The sequence below is a fragment of the Ranitomeya imitator genome, chromosome 4 (genome assembly GCF_032444005.1).
Source record: "Ranitomeya imitator isolate aRanImi1 chromosome 4, aRanImi1.pri, whole genome shotgun sequence".
NCBI lineage: Eukaryota > Metazoa > Chordata > Amphibia > Anura > Dendrobatidae > Ranitomeya > Ranitomeya imitator.
In genome coordinates this window covers 663,209,887-663,216,065 of record NC_091285.1, presented here as the reverse complement: position 1 = coordinate 663,216,065, position 6,179 = coordinate 663,209,887, and positions in this window count along the sequence as shown.

The following is a 6,179-nucleotide window of genomic DNA, read 5'->3' as shown; positions in this document are numbered from 1 at the left end:
ATAGATTTTGCTTTTCTCTACATTTACATACATACATACTGGGAAAAAAAAGTCTAATTTTCATTTGCGATAATTTTTCTGCTTATCTTTTAGTATGAAGATTGATTGTTTTACATTGCACCAAATTCTTCTAAAATGTGGCTATTAGAATTCTATTTTGTCTTTTTTAACTTCCCTACCACCCCAACATCTCTGCTTGTCATCATAGGCATGGTTTTTGTAGTCCGGATGGTTGCATTATGTGTGATGGCGGATGTTTTATTTTCCTGTCAAATTTGTGTTCAAACATTAAGTGTTGTGCGTGATATTTTAACAGATCATGCAACTTTTTTTTTAATAGGAGCAAAAAATAATAACACTATGTAACACAATTTTTGTCTCCAGCTTTTAAGTGCTGAATTCCAGTTACTGGAATATATATATATCCTGGAATATATACTGGAGTTAGCTTTTATGACCTCATCACAGTATATCCAGTGGAGAATCATCCAGCATCTTGGCATCTGGATCCATCCTTAAAACTATTTAATTATAGACTTTGCTTTTGTGACCAGGACAATGAAATATTCAGTTTTACGTATGTGCATAGGGAAATCGAAAATGTTCATCATTTCTTTTTACAAAAACATTGTATATGCATTTAATATTGGCCAAGATGAGCAAGAGCGGTTTAGAAGTGAGTAGCTTTTGTCGATTTACGATTATACTGCAAATCACTTTCACGAATCAACCCCCAAATATAGTCTCCCATCATGTTCTCGTTATACTGTCCTTGGTCGCATCGTTCAAAGTCCTTTATATCCTGAAAATATATAAGTCTATTGAACTGTATGATATACAATTATACATGTTCTTCTATAGCAGCAAAAAAATGTTGAACTTATTTTAACAAAAGTTCTTTTAAGCTGTAATGAGGAATTTAAAAAAATTAAAATCTTGATATTTTAGCCATCAACAATAGTTCACCTTACCCTCAAGAGTTCTCTTGCAGTATTCACATGCGAAATGAGGCGCCCATGGTTTGTCTTGATCCCCTACAGGCATGCCGAAGTAGGCTCTGTAGGCTTCACACATCTTAGAAGATGCCGCCATGTTGTATCTTTTAGCTTGTGTTTTTATATATTTGCCACAAATGCAGCAAAATGCATCCGCCGGATACTTACAACCTCTAGATGCCATCTAAATTAAATGCAGGTATGTATCAACTGTAACACAAACAGAAATTGACAATTAAGGATCCTGTATTTATACTAATTTATCGACAGTTCTCGTATTTCCATAAGCTTCTCACGGTCTACAGAACGTTGCACGTTTTTTGCTAATGTTCGAGAAAAGATAGATTTCAAATGATCAATGTCCTGACCATAAAAGCAAACTTTTGCCATTTTCTTTTCACTTTAGTCATAAGTGATTGGGAAAGCACCATTGGTACCCAAGGACAAACAAAAAAATAAAATTTGTTACATTAAGGAGCAAGACAAAAAAAAACAATTATAGGTAAATTAGTTTAGGTCTTGGATGTAGCATAGCACAATACTAGTTACATTCAGGTTCGTTTGCTTCCTGAGAGGCGCATGCTTAGAATCTGGAACCAATTGGCTGGTTTAGGATAGAGAATTTTTCTCTCACCGTGATTCTTTGCATGGTGTTCCAGTTTCTTCCATATTTCAGCTATTTTCCAATCATCAGCCCCAACCTGGAGATGTCCTGTAAGGTGAAAACAGTGACCACATGTAGTGTTACTTATGAGATATTTTGGGCCATCATCGAGAGCTTGTGATAGATAAAGCTTATCACACTTTTTCCACAACCCTTCCTCATAGAGCTGGGCTCCCCGCGTCTCCCACTCCTTCTTTAGGAGTTCTGGAGGAGTTTCTATTTTCTAATCATCAGTCCCAACCTGGAGATGTCTCGTAAGGTGAAACCAGTGACCACATGTAGTGTTACTTATGAGATATTTGGGCCATCATTGAGAGTTTGTGATAGACAAAGCTTATCACACTTTTTCCACAAACCTTCCACATAGAGCTGGGCTCCCCGCGTCTCCCACTCCTTCTGTAGGAGTTCTCCTTCTGTTCTTGATCTGCATTGGTACTAAACTTTTGACTCTAGATCTCCTCACTGCTTCCTTGGTGGCTGAATCTGCATTTCAACTGGCTTCATTGATATCAGCTCAAGTGTGAGCTTTACGTTTCACTATGCCATGCTTATTCTCAATGAGAATAACTGTTTAACTCCATATCAGCATGGGTTTATGAGAAATCGCTCCTGTCAAACCAATCTAATCAGTTTTTATGAAGAGGTAAGCTATAGACTGGACCACGGTGAGTCATTGGACGTGGTATATCTCGATTTTTCCAAAGCGTTTGATACCGTGCCGCACAAGAGGTTGGTACACAAAATGAGAATGCTTGGTCTGGGGGAAAATGTGTGTAAATGGGTTAGTAACTGGCTTAGTGATAGAAAGCAGAGGGTGGTTATAAATGGTATAGTCTCTAACTGGGTCGCTGTGACCAGTGGGGTACCGCAGGGGTCAGTATTGGGACCTGTTCTCTTCAACATATTCATTAATGATCTGGTAGAAGGTTTACACAGTAAAATATCGATATTTGCAGATGATACAAAACTATGTAAAGCAGATAATACAAGAGAAGATAGTATTCTGCTACAGATGGATCTGGATAAGTTGGAAACTTGGGCTGAAAGGTGGCAGATGAGGTTTAACAATGATAAATGTAAGGTTATACACATGGGAAGAAGGAATCAATATCACCATTACACACTGAACGGGAAACCACTGGGTAAATCTGACAGGGAGAAGGACTTGGGGATCCTAGTTAATGATAAACTTACCTGGAGCAGCCAGTGCCAGGCAGCAGCTGCCAAGGCAAACAGGATCATGGGGTGCATTAAAAGAGGTCTGGATACACATGATGAGAGCATTATACTGCCTCTGTACAAATCCCTAGTTAGACCGCACATGGAGTACTGTGTCCAGTTTTGGGCACCGGTGCTCAGGAAGGATATAATGGAACTAGAGAGAGTACAAAGGAGGGCAACAAAATTAATAAAGGGGATGGGAGAACTACAATACCCAGATAGATTAGCGAAATTAGGATTATTTAGTCTAGAAAAAAGACGACTGAGGGGCGATCTAATAACCATGTATAAGTATATAAGGGGACAATACAAATATCTCGCTGAGGATCTGTTTATACCAAGGAAGGTGACGGGCACAAGGGGGCATTCTTTGCGTCTGGAGGAGAGAAGGTTTTTCCACCAACATAGAAGAGGATTCTTTACTGTTAGGGCAGTGAGAATCTGGAATTGCTTGCCTGAGGAGGTGGTGATGGCGAACTCAGTCGAGGGGTTCAAGAGAGGCCTGGATGTCTTCCTGGAGCAGAACAATATTGTATCATACAATTATTAGGTTCTGTAGAAGGACGTAGATCTGGGTATTTATTATGATGGAATATAGGCTGAACTGGATGGACAAATGTCTTTTTTCGGCCTTACTAACTATGTTACTATGTTACTATGTTACTATGTTAGTCAGGAGAGCCTCCATCAAGGCCCTTATGTTCTTTGCACCTTTTATAGGTTTCTCATATATTAACAATGATCTACTGTCTGCATACACACTGGCCATCTTACCCTTTGCCACTCTACATTCTTCAGTCAATGCCTTAATCTCTGCCCCCTATGCCACAGAGGAGAGAGTAGTTCAGCTTTTATTACCTCATCTGGTGTCATCACAGTATATCCAGTGGAGAATCGTCCAGCATCTTATAATCTGGATCCATCCTCAAAAAAAAGGTTTGAACCGCAGAAATGGCTCTAACCAGGGGCATACATAGAAATCATGGGGCCCGATAACAGTAGTTAAAAAATAAAATATATATATATATATTAGGCCGGGTAACAGGAGCATATCTCACAACTTTGCTGCCATTTCAAAGTAATTTTCCTAGCATTGCACCCCAAAAAGTATGATGCCGACAAAAAGTGCCCCTCACACAGTTGATGGGCGCCTTGTAGTGATGTCATCGCACATGATGCGCCGAGATTTCAGATCGAAGAGGGAGAATGATGGAGGAAGCGGTACACCACTGTCTCTGAAACAAGAGGTTGAACCCCTGGTAACTGGGTCCAGTCTGGCTGAAGAATAAGCCACAGGTCTTTGTTGTAGACCAGGGGTGTCAAACTGCATTCCTCGAGGGCTGCAAACAGGTCATGTTTTCAGGATTTCCTTGTACTGCACAGGTGATAATTTAATCACCTACACACATAATGATTGCAGCACCTTGTGCAATGCTAAGGAAATCTTGAAAACACGGTTGGTTTGCGGCCCTCGAGGAATGCAGTTTGACACCTCTGTTTGTAGACCATGATGTTGGGGTAACTTAAGCTGCTATATTGTGACCATCCTTAAACTCTGTGAGATGTTTGGTGCCTCGCGACAGGCAGTGTCCTAGGTAAAAAGTCTTATATCCCTGTTCTGCTATGAAACAAAAAAGGAAGATAGAGGACTCCTGACATATTTCATCAGAACTGCAAAGCAATAAATCATCTACATACTAAAAACAAAGAAACACAACTTCCGGATACGGAAGTGTCCATTTTTGAAAAATTGAAGACATTGCATCAGTATATCACAGATAATGTTTTTTTTTGTTTGTTTTTTTTAACATTTTTTGAATACATAATAGATACTGAGGCAGCCAAAGTCTGTTAACAAATCTAAAGTTTTATCCAGAGTTAATTTAATAACTGGGGTAGGGACTGACTTCGACGTGCTCAAATAATAGGTTTCGAGTCCCCTCGGCTGCATATCTCACGGCTGTTCAACAGCCACAACACATGCAAGGAATGTCTAACAAACAGGAAAATCTCTGCATGGGTTGCGGCTGTCAAACAGGCACGAGACATGCAGCCTCCGGGACTCAAACTCAAGACAATGTTAGACACTGGCACGTTCGCTCCGCACTATTTAGGACTCCTAATACAGATATAGCTCTTCTTAAGGAAATTATGTGATTCCTGACAAGATCAAAGATCAGATACAGCATTGATTGCTTTTTTTGAAAAAAAAGATACCCAGGAAAATGTGTTCTCAGGAATCTTTTTTTTTTTTTTTTCAATTCAGCCAACATACACAGATGTCAAAATATCGCAGACCTGGTTTACCGCCCAACTGCATTCAATTTTTCACACTATCAAAAAAGTTTTTTACCCTCTGACAGGTGCTGAGTTTCTGCCACTACTTTTGTAAATGCCTTTAGGGTAATGGAGAAGATGAAAAGTACGGCCTGAAACTGTAAATGAAGTAAAACCCCTAAATATTTACTGCCACCCTCAGATAATTTTGGTGGTCCAAAAAAAGTGGCACAAAATAGGCATCCTAGAGATCTGACCATGGCCATGAAGCACCCTGGAAAAAAACTAGTTTTACTGCTCAGCCTATACAGTTGCATGTAAATGTTTGGGCACCCCTAGTCAAAATTACTGTTATTGTGGACAGTTAAGCAAGTTGAAGCTGAAATGAACTCTAAAAGGGTTAAAGTTAAAGATGACACATTTCCTTTGCTAAGCCGCAGGAGAGGTTTTCTTCTGATGACTCTTCCATGAAGGCCATATTTGTGCATTTGTCTCTAAACAGTAGAACAATGTACCACACCTCCAGAGTCTGCTAAATCTTTCTGAAGAGCTTTTACAGTCAAGCAGAGGTTCTGATTTGCCTCTCAAGCAATCCTACGAGCAGCTCACAAACTTTTCTTGGTCTTCCAGACTTTATCTTGACCTTCACTGTTCCTGTTACCTGTCATTTTTCTCAACTCCAGTCCTCAAGAGCCACCAACAGGTCCTGTTTTCAGGATTTCCTTAGTATTGTCCAGGTGATAATTGCAGTACCTCCTCAGACAATGATTCCATCACCTGTGCAATACTAAGGATATCCTGAAAACTTGACCTGTTGGTGGGTCTTGAGGCCTAGAGTTGAAAAACACTGAACTAAAGGGTAACTTCAAAAAGCTCTGCTAGCTTCTTATAGCCTTCTCCTGCTTTGTAGGCCTCTACCATTTTCATAACGTTAGGCAGCTTCTTAGAAGAACCCACATCTGCAGTACTTTTGGCTAGAGGCTGTTTTTTTATAAAGCTGGGAATTTTGCATCACCCGGCCT